Source organism: Vidua macroura, chromosome 7, assembly GCF_024509145.1.
Source record: "Vidua macroura isolate BioBank_ID:100142 chromosome 7, ASM2450914v1, whole genome shotgun sequence".
Taxonomy (NCBI): Eukaryota; Metazoa; Chordata; class Aves; order Passeriformes; family Viduidae; genus Vidua; species Vidua macroura.
The window spans coordinates 9,613,712-9,632,131 of record NC_071577.1 but is presented as its reverse complement, the minus strand read 5'-3'; positions in this window follow the sequence as shown (position 1 = coordinate 9,632,131).

Sequence of the window (18,420 nt, the reverse complement as noted above, 5' to 3'; positions counted from 1 at the left end):
TGCCACATGGAAAGAAGTAATGCCTTCCCTCAACCAGCTGGATATGTCTAGACTCCAAATATTGTCTGTTTTAAACTCCTTGAGGATGTGGGACTCAGCCTGGGCCACAGTCCAGCCTCTGTGTTCTCAGCTTTTCTTTCAGTGTGTCTTCCAGCATTTTGCAAAAAAAAGAAGCTTCTCCTTATCTGCCTCCTTCCTTGGGGTTCCTGCATTTTTTTCTTCCTCCAGCCTGACCTCCAGGAGCCTCCAGACTCCTCTAGAGTCACTCCCCAATGACACTAAATTTCAGCTTTCATCTATCTGACAGGGTCCCAGCCTCATCACATACTTTGTAGTCATACTGTGTAGCCCAGAAATGACTCACATGCTTGCTTTATGGCCACATCACATCGTTTCATTCTAAAGCATGGAAGAGCTTTGTTCAAAACCCAGACATAATACAGGGGTTCCCAGTACAAAAAGGATGTTTGTCAACAGCTTCCACAAAACCCCCTTGCATTAGAAACAGGAAATCTTGTGGTATCTCAACTATTGTCATAGGGAAGACTTTTCTAAACTCTTAGCTTTTAGTAGTCTTGGGTAGTTACCAAGTTGCTATATTCATCTTGGTCCAAACCACAGAAAATTCCTTTGTCTGATATGTGTGTTTTTGTGTCAACATGGAGGACCTTAAGGAAAGAGACAGGGGAAATAGGTACTGTGCTCACCTGTGGTGATATTGCTTCAGAAATCTCTTGCAACAGAAATGGATGAAAAGTATTACTTCACACAAAATACATCTCTGTGGCTCAGTAACTGCAGAAAAATGCAATCTTTTTGCAATGCATCCTTGCTATAGATACTGAGATCTGAACAAAATCTGTCCCTGCTTCACCAGCAAATGTTTTCTTTACAAGCTATAAAGCACCTCTCCTAAATGCAGAAACACAGCAGGATAACTGTAGTTTTCTTGTTAACATTAATGTGGCAAAAGCAATGCCCATACACTCAGCCCTGAGCTGTGGACAGAAAGGCTGGCCCAGTACCTGCCAGAGCCTCATTTTGTCCTGCATGGGATGAATGTGCTAATCATGGTTACATAAGCCTTGCACCAGGTTTTGCAGGTTTCTTGGTACAATGCTGGCACTATAAAGTGCTGCTGATGTTACCTTAAGCCACCAGAGTTTTCATGTATTTAGAAAACAGACATGCTTATCTATAATGCTGCTGGGGTAAATTCTAGTGCAGACAGTCATGCTGGCTCCCTCCACAAGGTTTGCTGTATTAAAGCCACCTTTGCCTATCAACTATATCTGATACCCGTGCTCTGGTGAACACTGTGAAAATCCCCTTTGTACTACCTGCTTTCCTGCTGTGCAGAAACAGAGATGTTCACTCTTTTTCAGTGTTTCCTGTTGACAGACATAAGTGGGCCATCACTTGGGCCCATGCAAATTGGAGACATGCCTTTGGAGCAGAAGCCGCTCATTCCTACGTGGGTGTTTGAGAAGCGCCTCTCTGGTTCACGCTTCTCCTGTTGTTTTGTAAAAGCAGCTGGCGAGGGAGAGGACCCAGGCAATTTGCTTCTCAGTAATGAAGCCCCAAGAGGTTCCATGACTCACGCCCTCGGCGTTCCTGCAGATGCTTTCCATCAGCAGCCGGCAGGGATGTGCCTCCAGGAAGGCTCCCGAGCAGATGCTCCGCACAGGCTGTTTCTGCTTCTCCAGCACGTCTTTGCCTAGGAGGGTGCTTTGGGCTACACACGCCTGGAGGGGGAAGAAGGGCAGGGAGAGGCAGCTAGAACTCACCAAAGCCCCAGCAAACTTGTGTAAATCAGTGGGCTGCAGATCTCACAGGCAAGGCAGAGGAAATCACACGATGGCTCGGAGGGATTATTGAGCTGCTGGTTAGAATCAAACTTCCAGGGACTTGAGGGTTGTCATGAGAAAACTGCAGAATAGTGAAAGATTTCTTCATTGCATTAGTCAGAGTCAGAATGCCTGTTCTGCAAATTTTATTGTCCTCAATTCCAAATCTGATTTTGGCTTAGTTAGAAACAATCTCCACTCGCTACATATTTGAGGCATGAATACACACACACATATACATACACATATATATACACACATACATGCATATATATGTATGTATATGCATATATGTCAAAATGTTTTTTAAATATTTTTGTTTGAACTTGCTGTAAAATGAAGCTATAAAACATCAGAACTGCACCTCAAGCTGAATGTTTTGGAGCAACCTGAACAACACACATGATTCATGCAAGCTGCAGTTCCTCCTAAGGCAGTTTCTATTCCTATTTTTTAAAAGCTAGTCTGCTTGCTTTGTTTAAATTTCCAAAATTCAGGTATTTTTTAGCAGTTTTATAACATGAATATGATGCTTAAGTAATAGAAAAAATTAATCACTTTGCATTTGTTTACTCTTTTTACCATTACACTTTAGACCAATCTTGCTAATTAAGTTTCAATAGCAGCAGCACTTTAAAAAAAGATGATACATGATTTAAATATCAGTTGCAAGGAAATAAAAGTGTCAGTATTACATTAGCTTTTATGCTTCTATCTACCAATATTAATTTCCCTCCTGTTTTAACTAAGATTTACAAGTTAAGTGATACAACAGCAAATATTTACCAACACAAGTTTTTCCAGTGAGCAAGAACATTTCACTCGGTTTTCTTTTCCCTGATGAATTTTACTAGATGATGCTTTTATGTTAGAATTGATAGCTCTGGCTTGAACCATCAGAAGACAAAATCTGCTGCATATAAATATGAGTTCAAAAAGTCAATTGACAAAATCTCATTGATATTGAATGATTTGGGATCAGCCTCATTCCCACCTTCCTGAAGACATTTGACAGCCTTAAATTTCATCAATATTGAGTAAGAGTACTTACAAGATTTGTTTCCTTATATGCTTTCCCCCCACCCCCCCAGAGACTCAAGAACTGATTTAAGCCCAAACTATTTGAAGGCTCTTATTTGCTCATTTGATTTTGTCTGCAGTTCCCCTATCTGCCTCATAAAGTAAATTAGAAACCTTCTCATGTCTAACAAATTTATGGAAGGCCAGCTTACAGAAAGTTGCTATCCACATGACACCACTGTCATAATCTGGTTTATTTGGCAGTGCTGGTCTGGACAAGCCCTGGATGAACTTGCCCTTTTTATGTAAAGCAACCTCTTTCTTCTAAGGGTTAAAGTTGAAAGACAGGTCAGTGTGGTCCAGACAATCTCTGTGTTATCATGTGTCATTAATTATGCTTCATCCTTTATCTCCTGAGTGATATGTTCATTAGGCCAAAGCATGTATTGCTTAATGAGACATTTTGACTTTATTACTCTTTCCCAACTGTTCAGGGAAATTTATATTTGTAAGTTTAAAGCACAGCCAAATTGACAGTGATAGACAATTTGGCATTAGGCACTTTTTTCCAAGATTTAGTCCAACACTGTCTTATTGAATACAGCTGCGAAACTCAGATCTTACAGATGGTCACCACAATTCTCAGAGACTAGAAAGCCAGGACATTGGTGCCAGCTTATGTAATGACCCTTAAAGTACTCACATGTACAAGAAAATCCACGTGTCTTTACTGTGCCTTTTTTCCTAAGCAGGCGTGGTTGGAAGGGGAACTTTAACTGTGTGATGTTCTGAGAGGTTGGTGTTACCCGAGATGGATGTGAGGGTCTCCACTCTGGTCCTGTGCCTGGGAAGGAACAAAGCCAGACTGTTAATGACAGCTTCCCCATGGCGGTGGGAAAGAAGGACAGCAGACAATCGTTGCTAGATTAGTTTCTCTCCAGGATACTTTGACCTTCTCATGGCAAATAATGGTAATTTTTTTTTTTGCAGCTGAACACATAAACACTGTTTTCATTTTCTGTGGGCTGTTCTGCAGGGGAAGAAAAAAAAAAAACAAAAAACAAACAAATCCAACCCCAACAAAAATCAAGCGGCAGTCAGTAAACCAGATTTTTATTCCCCTCCTCTTTCTGCATGCATGGCTCCTTAGGGCTCATATTTTCATGGAAGACCCATACATAGGCAGCAATCATTTGTGAAAACAAGAGGGACAGTTGTTCCCAGGTTTCTCATTTTCCTTCACTGCAGTCTGGAATCCATCTTCCAGTCCTAGTGGTCCCACTCCCTACCCAGCCATTGTCACCTTAACATGCAGCTGATGGCTGAGTTTGGTGTCACAAAGGGACAATTCAAGAGTGACATAGAAAATAAGGACTGGAAAGGCATAAACTTACATTCAAAAAAGCAGATCCTATTTTTATACAAAAATAAGGGATGCTAAACTTCCTCCCGACAAAATATAATGATCTAATTTTGTCTGATGCTTCTTTGAGGCATCAGCACCTCCCTGAGAAGGAGGAGGAAACTGCATAGTGTTTTGGATGCAGAAGGTCCAGCAGGAAGTCTCCTACAACCCCCATGCAACACTTTCTCTGGATTTTCACTAAGCAAAGTAGTATGAGTGTAGATTTTATATCAATATGATAAAATAATATTCCTCTGTTTGCTCAGTTGCAGGTGAAGAGATCTTGTTAAAAAAAATTCTGAGAACTGAACTTCCTGATGTGTTTTGCATTAATTAATTTTATGTGGTTTAAATATGATTATGAAAGAATATTTGGACTATTATTAAATTTTATTATTCTACTTTAATGATATTTTTATTCTATCAATAAAAAATGACGGAATTAAAAATGACAGGGTCTCACCTTAATATAATTTGGTCTATTAACTGGAAAATATAGAATTGTATTTTTTTCTTTGTTTTTTGAGAATTATGTTTTGATAGCAGGAAGCAGGAAGGAGAGCTAGATGCATAGCTAGATTCTGTTCAAACTCAGCTGAATAAAATCAAACCATGCCAATTTAAATCAGCTGCAAATCTGGCCTCTGACTATGTTGTTTTCCATTTGGACAGAGGGATGTGCAATGCATCAACGGGTCATATTAAAAAATGATCCAAGGTTATTCAGCCAGAGAAATCATTAAGCTGTTTGATTTTGCATTGTGGGTGATCACAGAATTTTTATTCCCAGAAAGAAAATAAGAAAATTGGTCCAAATGCTACATCCTTCTTGTCTTCCCTATTTAAAAGAGGTTAGTAGCACTAAAAAAGTCACCCTTGAACTAAAAGTCACTGCCATGGTGAAAGGCTGAAGGTTTTGAGGAAATGACCAATGCCTGGAGAGGTGGAGAAAGTTTGGAAGGTGAAGGAGGAAGGGGATGTGACCATTTGGGACAAGGAGAGCCCAGGCAAGGGCAGAGGAACATGAAAGCTCTAAAAGAAATGAAAGAAGATATTTGGATGCAGGAACAACACATGTTGTAGGTAGCCAAAAATTAGACCTTAAAAGATTGTGCATTCAAGAAGTTTGCCAAAAGTTTGCTTTTTGTCCTCATTGCCCTTCTGCTCCCTGCCCCTTTCATCACCACAGAGCTCTCTGCACCTGCAGCCCCCTGCACAGGTGAAACATCCACTTCCCCTGAACCCCCTCACCAGAGAGGCCTGCTCCTTTCCAGTGCCATCCCAAAGGCCCAGATCCCAGCCAGCTGACCTGCTTCTTGCCAAACATCACACCAATATTTGGGTTACCAACGTGTCACAGTTACCACAGCAAACAGCCTAAATGCTCCTACACAGACTGCTCTGAAGAGGGTCCCACGGAGAGCCGGCCAGAGAAATGACACTCAAACCAATATGGCTAGATGTCATCCTCCTCTATTGTCTAATTTATCCATGTTTTATACCTTTAGCTAATTAACATTCATTGGCTAATGTAATATAATTACATATACAAGTCATTTATTGACTGGCTGTTATACTACAAGCATCTGATCAGGTTATAGTACGTGACAGGTTTCATATACTACTCAGTGTCCAGCATTGACTACTGTGTTTGTACAAAGCTTATTGTACTTTGTACTTTGTCCTAAATACTTTAAAGTAACTAAAGTAACTCTGTAATCTGCAGGCCAGGGTTACCCAGTTCCTGCAAAGGAATAGCATCAAGGATAGCATGTCCTTGCTCCACAAGAAATTCCTCTACACTGCTCCTTGTGAATGCCCTACAGCACAAAGCACTTCTGGGTGCATCTCCACACCAATGCTCACAGACACAAACGAGCCTCACGCTGTGGCCCCAGCGCCCCACAGCTCCCTGTGCCTCTGGCTTCACTCCAAAGAGCCCCTCCAAAAGGCACCTTTGTGCCCCAGGGGCCCCTTGGAGTTGTGGCATCCTCACACCCTGAGCCCTCACACCCTGCTTCCCACCAGGCTGCCACAAATACAGCTTTCATCAAATAGAAGCTCCTGGACCTCAGCCTCTTGTGTTTTCCTCTGCTGGATCTGTCTCTTACTGCTGCACTCCCTGGGGATTGTGCAGAATATTTTAATAGTTCTGACACTGTGGCTAAGTGCTGACCAAAATATTCACGTTGCTTTGTTGCCTTGTTTTTTATATTTTGGTAAGTAATTATTTGAACATCTTTTTCTTACCAACCTGCTAGACCGAAGGTAAAAATACTTAGAATTTCCCCCATGCTACACAGAAAACTGTGAAAGTTGTTCACTAGACTGCTGCCATCTGCCAGACACTCATTTAAATACACTGCATATAGCAAAAGTGGATTTGATTAAACAAGGTCTTGAAAGTATATTCTTACTGTCTGAGATTAAGCCAAATACCTCTTTTCTTTCCCCCCCCCTCCCCAGCCTAAGCTTATCTGTACTTATTCCAAGGAACTGTACTGACATGGTCTCCTTAGAGATTTTTTATAATCTTTGGCACAAGCAAAAACCTTAATAATTTCCTTGACATTTGCTGTTTATTTAGGGCCAATGTAAGCCATCTATTATATATCCCAATCCTTAAATGACCCCTAAATGGCAATTTAATCACATTTTTCTCAGAATCAATACTGTTTTTGGAAAAAAATCCATCTAGGACTGCTAAGGACTAATATTGTAGTCTAACGACTATGACTACTGCAATAAATTCAATCCATTTTACTGTGTCTTGTCCTTCACAGGGGTTCCAGAAATTGCAGTTTGGAGTCTAGACAGGTTTATACTTTTTGCATAAACTTGAGACATGTAGTTTCTCACTCCTCAAATCAGTACATTTTTGCCCCACACACGGAAGAGCTTCAGCTATCAGATATCTCACATCCTTGTATTCCACTTGAAATTTCCACAACTGGGGCTAAAAAGCAAGCTTTTTATGAGTTTTTTTGCCAGATGCCCAAAGGTCACTTAGAGCCTCCAGTCCTTGTGCTCCAGTGCTCCACCCCACCCTGGATCTGATGACTTTCTGGTTCTTCTTGTCTTCTAAATTCCATTGTTCCCAGCATCACCGACATCACTTGGGGTTGCAAACCTCTGTTCAGTTTAAAATCAAGAAACTTTCCATTTTCTACTGGAATAACAATTCCACCATGCTCTGGAGCTCGTGTCCATGGAGCCCTGCAGATACCCTGGTCCCTCCAGAGATGTGGAGCTGTGTGCAGCTTGCTGGGCACCACAGGGATGCCTCGGAGCATGGGCTGAACAGAGAGCGAGCCCACAGCTGGGACAGAGCAGCAGGCACGGGGCAAAGGCAGGACACCGAGCCATGGCAAGGCCTCAGTGGGGACATCAAGAAGCTTTTTCTGCAAGGGAACTCTATAAAATTTCTTGCCATAGAAAGTTTCTTAACTGAGAGCAGGGAAATGGCACACATGCTCTCTTTCAAGGTCAAAGAGGGCTGGCAAAGGGCTGTGTTCAGATCCTTTTATTTTTATCTCTTTCTTTTGAACTTCCTCTGTTTCATATATGACCCTGTTCCAGATATTATACAAACAAATCTGATTTTTTTGTTTTTGTCTGTTTGCTTTGAGCAAGGGTGCAGACAGATCTCAAAATCTTGGCTGCCTTGGGATCCTGTCACCCTTCCTAAACTAAAAATGCTCTTGTCACGTGACTGCCAATGCACTGATCTCTCTTCTGGCACTTCCAAACCACCATGTGCTTCCTCCAGAGGGTGACCACTGTTCTGGTTTGTGTATGCTGTGACAAACATGACATGTGATATGTTCTGTGTTGTGGCCTCAGATTTCTGCAACTGGACTGTTTTGGATTCTCTGTCATCTCTTGGATGTGAGAAGATAATCTGCTTTCTACACATTCATTCTGAACTACACTGACTGGCCAAACTCTAATTATTTTATCAGGGTTTTGTTCTGGTCCTGCAGTAGTATCCAACAAAACTTTGTCCTAGATCCCAGTTCCTGTCTTTTATTAGAATTTCAGCACCCTCTTTCCATATGGCCTTTAGAGATCACTGCATTTTATAACTTTCTTCTTCTCCTTTCCCTCCCCTGATCAACATCACTTATTTCTTAAACAACACACAGAAAACAGTTACTAAAAAAGAAAAATGGGCTTTGTTTATTTGTTTAGTAAGGAGTTTTCTGGAAGAAGATAATTGTTTAATAAGAAATTAGCTTGATGATTGTCATGAAAAAAAATTTTAAGAGGCAAGAGAAAGCTGGAAAATAAATTATTTAAATTGAACCATGAGATGAAAAAAAGAGAAACCATGACCCAGAAACTGGAGATTTTCTGCATAGCTGTCTAAAACTTCTCCAAGTATTCAATCTCTAAATGGAGATCTGGATGAAGATGAAAGATTGTATAGGATGGCTATTATTATCTGTGGCAATTTCTGCAATGCCATGGAGTTTTTCTACAACTGACTGTCTGTGGGAACTTTCTGTGGTTTTATTAAAAGAATAATAAGGTTCAACAGAAATGTTATAAGAATCTAAAAAATTTAATTCAGATAATCCTAGACAAATTAATTCTTGCATATTATTACTGACATCCTTGAATACACAATTATGCAGAGTTCCTGTTTTAGTTACAAGATACCTCATAAAATAGATACAGCATAAGAAGTACAGACTAGTTTTCTAGAAGCATGGAAATGTAAATGTTCTTATGACTATATTTATTATCTCACTTGTGATTTTATGTACTTACTGCACTTATTTACAGTGCTTAAGTTGAAAGCAGATGCAACCGTAACACCACAATCATTATATTTGCTTACTTTATTTTACATTATCTAGTTTTTGGTACTCTCTGGGTGTTACCCATCACTGCACGTGTTTTCTGCTGGGGTTTCTCCCAGTATGTGTTCTCTGGCTCACAGTCACTCACATGCAATATTGCACTGACAGCAACCTGAAAGTGGATTAATGGAACAGTTCAGATGATGTATTCTGATTCAAGCTAAGTGGGAAACAAGAGAGATGGAAAATAATGAGCAAAATTATTATTTAATGGCTCTGTCAGGCAATGGTAGAACCATGGATGTGAGTGATATATTGATATGAATCAGTGTGACAAGTTCATTAAGACAATAGTTTACACTGTGAGAGTTACACATATAGGGAAGACAGAATTCCTTGAAGCATCTGATAATGATTACTTGAGAAAAGAAATTGGAAATTATTATTGGGGAGTTTTCTTCTACAGATCTCCAAATCAAGAAAACTCTGGTAAAGTATGTCTAAGCATAACTATTTTATCATTACTTTTATTTTTATTTTTTAACTCCATGAGTGTTGCCATTATTATTTTTTTTAATTACTTGTTTAATAGCAAGGCAGTCTTAATTATCTTGTTTACAGTTCTAGTGAGAGGTATAGATGAATGGCAGTGCTGGTTTTTCAATTACACTTCAGTAATTTGATTTGTGGCATAATAATCCATCTCCGCCTCAGAACAGTGAGGAAATCCACTATGTAACAAAATAGATGGAAAAAGACTCTTTCCTCAGCAGGGATTAAAAGCAAATCAATAAGTAACTAATACCTCATTTGGTACCATCAGGAAAATCCAACACTTGGCACCATGACACCCAGCAAGGCTGGGTTTTAGAAGACTCCTCACTGCAGATGCTTTGTTTTCTGAAGCTTTCCCTCAAAATCAAAAATCAAAGCGTCCAGCTCTATCTACTTCCAGCTGTATTCTTTACACAGGAACTCTTTGTTTTCATTTTTGTTTCCCTGAAGGGAGAGCATGATCAGATACAGAAGAGTTGACATCACCTCCAGCAGGTTTAGAGGAGCCTACAAATCTGGAATCTTAAGATTGACCTTCGAGCTTTTTAACAAATCAAAGGATTCTGTTCAGGCTTCAATTCTCTCTGTCCAGGCATGGAAGAAGATGGCTCAAGCACCTCATTGAAGCATTTCCTCAGAGGGCCTGGCACGGGCTGTGTGCCTGCAGTCAGTGGGGAAGAAGAGGAAGGGGTGAAATCCCCAGCCCAGAGCACCCAGGAAAAGGCTGATTGTAGCAGGAGGATGCACAAGGCAGTCCTTGAGGCAGTCAGATGAAATCCAGGGGTCAGACAAGAACTGAAAGGGCTCAAATGGCTCAAAGTACCCACAAATACTCAGGTTCTTCCTGCAGACCTCTGAGTTGCACCTCTGCCTCTCCACTGCCCCACCTAAATTTAGTTGCACGATCTGGTATTTTCCACTGAATTTCTGTGGAATTTGGATACTAAATTCTCACTGAGTCCTGAGAAAACCACTGGAAGAACATAGGAAAAAATCAGTCTACACAGTAAGGATATCTGAGTAGGGTCACACCTTAAAGGGCTATCTTTTAATGCAGTATTGATGATGGTAAATATTCAGAAATCTCAATAACTCTTCCAGACAGAAAATTTTCAGAGTGAACCACATAATGGCACTTTTAAAGAATAAAAGCAGGAAGTTGCACTTTCTCTGAACAGATGGAAACAGCAGATGTGCCCAGATAATTTAATAATCCGTGGCAATATTAGTTTTAGATCCAAAGCAGTCTGAGAAAAAACACACTGGATTTTCCCCAAGGACATCAATAAAATAAAAATCAACTAACACCCAAATAGAAGAGTCTAATCAGCACATCTCAACATTTTTTCATGTGGTAGTTTCGTGCAGTGTCACCTTGACACAGAGTTCTGCTGCAGCAAAGGAAACAATGCAACAAGAGCCATCTGCATGTGATAGAAATCAAATCAACTGCCCCATGGTTAGAATTTCACCAGGCAATCCTTTAGAAAGGCTGCTCTGGAGCACTGCAGGCTCCTGCTGGGACTGGGGGTCTGTAAATGTAATTGTTTAAGACTGCAGCTGTGTGACGTGCTCTACTGCAGAGATGTACAACAATGGGATTAAATGGGCAATCCATCCAGAGAAACAGAAGCAACTGGACTGAAGATCCTTGGCCAGTTTAGGATTTTAGCAAGCAGAACTGATAGCTGCTCCTTCTGCTCGTTTCCCTGCTGTTCACAACTGTGCAGCCTCTTACTGAGCCTGCAAGAGAGTTTCAGGGTCAAAATAAGCTGCACTCTGCTTACACATTACAGGGATTTTAAAGTAGTAGGACAAAGTGGCCTACAGATATTTCAGTGTCTTGAAAGAACCAGAATTACATACTGGACTCTTCTGATAGGAGTATTTCTAACTAATTCCTGTTCAATCTGCAATAAAATAATGACAGGAAGCACAAGTATTTTAAAACAGCATAAAAATCATAAGACATCTTATTAGGACACCTTTTTCTTTCAATTTTTTTTTCTAACTTCAAAGGCTGTTGTCTTTAAAAGGATTTAAATTTCCTCATTTAATAGCAAGTGGTTTGAATTATTTTGTTTACAGCTCTAGTGAGATCTATAGATTAGAGGCAATGCTGTTTTTCTCAGAGCTCTTCCTAGCTGTCTTCTCCAACTCTCATCTTTCTTCCTTTCTGTCCTCCCTTCCTGTAAAGGAAACATTCCTGGCCAACTCTCCTCCCTTCAGACTGCTTCACTCCTAATCCCATGGGAAGAGCCCTTCCTCAAGTGTTAAAACAAAAAACCCTACCCAAATGCCAAATCAACCCAGCAACAAACCCCATCATTGCAGCTTTAGCAAACCTGGAGGAGAAAGGACATTGCTGCTTCCCAATATCCCCTGAGGCACTCAGCTGAGTCCTGCTGAGCCACAGGGTGTCACTGCCACTCCCCAGGGGACACACTCCATGCTACCCTGCAAAGATCAGGGGCCAGAGAAGCTGTCAACCCCCTTTGCCTCCCCTAAATTCCCCTGTGCCTTTGAGCACTGCTGCTGAGCTCTTCACTAACACAAAGGCACTCGGGTTTTCTGTCTTTGCCATGGCCAGGTCCTGCAGGGCCTCCCAGCCTGTCTCAGCCTGGCAATGCCACAGGGAGGTGGGTGAAACCCTTCCTCAGCTGAGACAAGGTTATTTCTGTTTGCAGCTATTGGAGGGCAGAGAGTCTGTGGCACCCGTGTGGTTTGGAAGGGTTTCTGTGGTCTGCTATCACATGGAGGTACCTCAGCCCTCTTCATCCTCCTGCTGTGTGCTTAGACAGGATGGGACATCCCAAAAAATAACAAATCACTGCTGTTGTGGCATGGCTGTAGAGTGAATGATGACCAATTCAGTACGAGCTTCTCTCTCTGCTAAAAGAGTACAGAAACAGAACAGGCCTGATTTGACTCCCCTGGTGTGCCAAAAGCTTGGGCAGTGACTAAAATAATCTAGGATTTTGGTAAGTAAAATGAAGCAGATGCTTGTCAAGGTTCTCCTAGCAGAGCAGCCTGAGATTTGCAAACTGCATGTTCTGACTTAGATCAAAACCACAGAGCATGTTGGAGTTTAGCTTGGATTTGAGTTTTTCCAGAAACAACGGAAACTTGGTATCACTTCAGATCACACATGAAACAAAGAAGTAAAATCTTCATTGCAAAGTTCAGTTTGTGGTCATGTCATGTGAAAGGAGGTCAGATTACCAGTGACCACACTGAAAGCTTTACTCATAGCTGAGTTCAGATATCATGAGAAGTAAAAAAGCTCTCCAATATCTGACCAAAAAAAAAAAACAAAAAAAAACATTGCAGCCTAGAAGTATTAATGAAATTAACTTAGGTTAAAATTTTGCTAAGTAGATATCTAAAGACAGCTAAAACATAAACTCAGGGTGAAGTAATTCAGCTCAACAGAAAAAAACACTAAGGAACACTTCCATTGCTTTTGATGATAGGGGCTTTTTTGGCTTGAAAATGCTGGCTGGAAATGACCTACATACTTTTGTTCTGGGTATATTTGAAGAAAGAATAACATCATAATCATGTTATTTTCCTATTTCCCTAAAACACCACTTCCCCTCTTTTCTTTGCTCCATTACTCTGTCCTTTCAGTGGCAGCCCTGTGTGAATGAGAAAGAATAACCTTAGTTAAGGAGGTCTAGGGCTTACAACACATTACATTTAGAAATTGGTTCTGGCAAATTTACCAGTCAGTCACGCTGAGGAGTGTCCTCACTTCTCTGTGGCACACCCCTGCTCAACCACAACACAGGCTATTTGGAACACGAGACTCTCGGGATGATTTGAGTGAGAAAACTGGCAAATAACTCTTTCTAATGCTAACAATTTGTCTAATAAAACCTAGGAACTAGGATGCACAGATACAGGGAATAGCGAATCTATCCTGCATGTAATTAAAGCTAGCTGTGCTGAAGTCATGTAATGTACTGACTTGCTTTCCAACAAAACCTTTTCAAAATGTGCTGTTAATTTGGACATGACTGCCCTTTCACTGTAACTCCCTGATGTATAATTTTTTTGTTTTTTGTATCTGTGTAAGGCTGTGTTAGCCAGTTCAGAATAACAGCATGTCACACATCTATCACAGCATGTCTCAACCTGTAGCAAGAACTTCGCATCCTTGATCCCTTTCTCTCAAATTCCCCTTTTTTCTTCACTGAAAATGCTGGAGTAAATACAAATATTTCAATTTTCTCCTACTCTGTCCATATCCATAAAGCAAAGTTGGCATAAACTATGTATCAAATGTATATAAGAAATGCATATAAGTGTATATGTATATATATCAAGTCATTAGGGTTTCTAAGCTGCTAGATTGCAGCATCACTAATGTGGCAGCAAGGAAGGCCACAGCTCTTACATCTATTTCATGTAGTTACTCACTCTGCTATTGTGGGCTTTTCCAAAAGATTTCTGTGGAGGTTTTTTGCTGAAGGTACTTATATAGACCTATATATAAGCATCTCCATTTAAATACATGCATGTATAAATATTTGCATGATAAAGGCAAGAGCTGGAGTTTACTGTGTTGATTAGCCAGTCTTGCCATATTCTTAGAAAGGGAAAAGGCTCTTTTTCTTTTCCAAACTGCAGGTTGATTACACATAGACAGAGATAATGATATAATTATAAAATGTGTATATTTTTTTTTCTTTCTTTCAGAAAAAGAAAACAAGAACTAACTAAATTTCCTGGAGATGGGATTTAAAACATGTTTTGCTAATTATTCCAGGGAGGAGCTGGCTGCCAAGCCTGGAGGAGCTAAGTGTCTACATTATCTGTCAAGTATCTAAAGGTACCTATGGGACAATCACAGAGAGAACCACTGTCCCACTGAAATTTATTATACTCTGTCAATAAAGGCTATTGTGAAACAATACCAATTAAATTAGATGCACAACCATCCATGAAAGAGTCACATTAAAACATACCACCATTCACCACCATAAATCTGTGTCCCTCTGAGCAAGGGGCTCCTTGCAGTTAAAATTTCCACGATTTGGATGCACTAAGTGGGGAAGGAATGCATTCCCCATGCATTGCCATGGGCTCTAAACACATCAATTACTGGATATGAAATCAGGCAGCAAGACTTGGGAAGGCAGAGAGGATGGATGCCCCAGTGCCACAGAAGTCAAACATCCCTGTGCTGTGCACATATAACCTCACACAGAATGTGGTTCATTGCTCCTCTGGTGGCTGCTGAAAATGCTGACACAGGACGGAAAGTGATTGAACAAGGGAATTGCACAGCTTTCCCTCCTGCCTTTCCCTGCTCTGACCTCTGCTGCAAGTCTTTCCTGTGCCTCTCTCTTTTAATGACACTAACAGGCTGCTAACGTGAAAACTTGTCATTTTTGTCCCCAGCCCAACCTTCTCTCCAGCTCTCTGTGCCTACACTTGTTTGCCCAGCCACAGTGTCCAGACACCAGCTCCAGCCACAACTTCCAAAGGGAGCTGACAAAGCTGTTGGGACCTGACATGGCCCAGCCCAAGGCCTGACAGTCTGTGCATGGACACGTGGCATCCCTGTGGCACACACTGCCCTTTTCTCCACAGAGACACCTCTGAATAAAAAGTGTTTTACCCTCAGCAGAGGTCAGGAGAGCCTCTGGCCACAATGGCAAAGACTTAGAAGAAAAGTTAATTATACCTAATGCAGCTGAAGAGGGAAGAATGTGCAAAGGTCTGGACCACAGAAACCTTCTAAGAACTACTTGCACCGGATCCTGAGTGTCCTGGAGTTACCAGGAATTGAGACTGCTATGACAGAGGCAGCGGTCCATATGGAAATTAATTCATCAATCAGTGCTGGAGATGAAATTGTAAGCTTTACAGTCTGCTTGGATGGGTGGTCTTACCCTGAGTTAAGACATACATTTGGAGGAGGCACCGCTGTTGGTAATTTCTGGAATTCCTAGGACACGGCATACGGGCCTTCAGCCATCCACAGGAGGATGAAAGTATTAACAGGAATATTGGTCACGGGGAATTGTGTGGGTGGCAGAGTTGGGATAGTGGAGGCAGCCAAGTCTGTGGGGCAGCAGTTCACTTTTCCATGTGCATTCAATCTGCCATAGCCACAGACTGGTCCTGAGACAGCCCTGTGGAGAGCAGGAGTACATTTGGCTTGGCCCCAAGCAGCATCTCCTCAGCAAATGAACTGCTGAGGACCATGATGGCAGCCACACAAAGAAAGTCCTTCCAGACAGTCCTTAATGGGAAGCTGGGACTGATTCATCAGAAGTATCCAGTCTGCCTTTCATGAGGTTTAAATGATCATGCTTCAAACAAGTCCTACAGCAGTGCTGCTTGGAAGCCTGGTTTCCCTCTCAGCAGACACTCCACAGGAACCAATTTAAGCCTGAGCGGGAAAAAAAACCCAACTAAGATATGAAAAAGATATGGAAGCATTTTTCTGTTTCTATCTCACCATACCTACAATGGTAAAAAAACTGGGAAACATCCAATATAACAGTGTAAGTGAAAGGTGAACAGTTTACCCTAACAAAATAGCTTTGAAAAGATAGTTTGTAGAAGATAATCCCAGAGCAGCACACAAGAATTTTGGTAAGAACTTATTTTTATAAAAGAAAGGTATGACACGGTTTAACTGCTTTCTAAATTTGGCAAGGTTTTTCTACCGTGTACTTGTTATGCACTGATGGGACAAAAACTGTAACACTGGAATAAAAACAACAGTCATTAGCTGGTTGGATAAAAGAAAGGTAGACTATACAAGGTTGCACAACATTACCCTTAAAAAACAGTTTGAGGCATTACTACATCTTGAATTTTCCCTGCCTTTGGTCAGGTCTCAGGATGCACAGAACCTGTTCCCTGGGTGCCCACAGGAACAAACTCCTGCTGTGTTCTGCTGGAAGTGTCCTCAAGTGCTGCTTTCCAGGAGTGTAACCTTAGATTGGCTCTAGTCAGAGCTCAAGTCGTGTGATGCTGTTGCATAAGGTGTGGGGAGGAAAAAGCACAGCTCTGAGGAAACAGGGAGCTGTAGATCACAAACATCCAGCATTCCTGGAAAACAGCAGGCTTCTTGGGGCCAACCACAGGAGGCTTTTTTTAAACTTTTCTTGGAGGCTTATTTGCCCTTTGAAACACCAACATGCAATTTGTGATTCCCAGGAAGAAGGCTGGATGTTAGGTTTAAAGAAAAAACAGTCTTGCCACTGTTTCTAAGCAGAAATGTCAGAATGTTGAGATATGGCACCCACTAGATATTTCACAGCTTTCCAGATTGTTCTCTAGGAAGACTGAAATTGTGGAAAAATAAAAGTAATTCATGAAACCTAAACAATTATAAGAAAAATAAGTAGTATTCAAACAAATAGAAGCTAGAATACTCTACGGGCTTACATTTATAAAACACAGGGATGGTGCTTTTTTTTCTACCGTTCATTAAACTCTCTCCTGCTTATCGCTTTGTTGCTTTTAAATTAAATTTGGGGAGTCAGAATGTGTCCCTATTTAATCTAAATTCTGCCAGAATGTATTTGAAGGTGGGTTTTCCCATGGGTTTTCCCCTCAGGCTGAGAAAAAGCAAGTTTTAAATGTGCTCTGTTTTGTAACAGCTGAGAGAGGGGCCAATGTCTGGAGCACATTCAGTGTCTGTCTGCACCTATTTGCCTTGTGCTTGAACTCGTGATGGAGATTGACTTGACATTTCCACAAACTCTGTCAGCTCTCTTAATCTGTATTCCTGTTCAGCAGCTGCAGGGTGTGAAGCAGCTCCCCATTCAGCCCCAAACTGCCCCCTCCTGACTCCAGAGGTACCTCGGAAGCATCAGCCTCTGGAAGGAAAGCTTTCAGTGCCCCATTTTGCATGTGTGCAGCATTCCCATTCCAGTGTGAACAGATCAATGAGCAAATACTATTTCAAACATTGTAAACAGTTTGCCCACACATTTGTCTGAAAAATGGAAGCCATCTGCAGCACAGTAGTTTTAGACCCTTAGATAGATACTGCTCAGTAGCATTTTCTGCATCAGCTATACATTCACAGATGCTCTAAATGTCTTTTCAGAGCAGTTAAGTGTCATGTGAGTGTTTTCTGTGGGGTCATGCAAATTCAGGTTTTTCCTGCTGATAATCTCACACTAACTTTCTCATTTTATATCAGCTTTCTCACTGCTTCCCTGCACCTTTTCCCACCATAACAGTTTGCTTATGAGCACACACCAAGATTCAGGATGACCCCTGCACCAGAATAAAATATTGCTTAGAATATTGTGTGGGATTTTTTTTCCTTTTGGCATTCAACCTTCTAGCCAGGGAGGTCTGTGAGAGACTGAATCAGTGGTCCTGAGAAAATAAATTGCTGTTTTCCTAAGTTTCAAGTAAATTCATTATGCTCTATGACTCATGTGGCTTTAATGGCCTTACTGGTTTATTTATTAGAGTGCCAAGAGGCAATTTATCTTGTTTACTTAGCTCTCTAGTCACATGTTTCAGACTTAAATAAGATCCCATTATTTTAAAATACCTACTTTTAAAAGGGCTATTAAATAATGGAATCTTCTATGAGATTATATTACTCCAAATTTCATCCATCAAGCCTTTGCCATGTTACCACAGCATGCAACTGTGATGACACAGATCACAGCCTTGTTCAGTCTTTTTACATCAACTATTACAGCAACCTACAGATCTTATCAAAATACACACAGTGAGTGCTAAAAATCCTTAACACCCTGAGGGACAGCTTTTAGTGCAGACTCACTAAAACCTTAGAGAT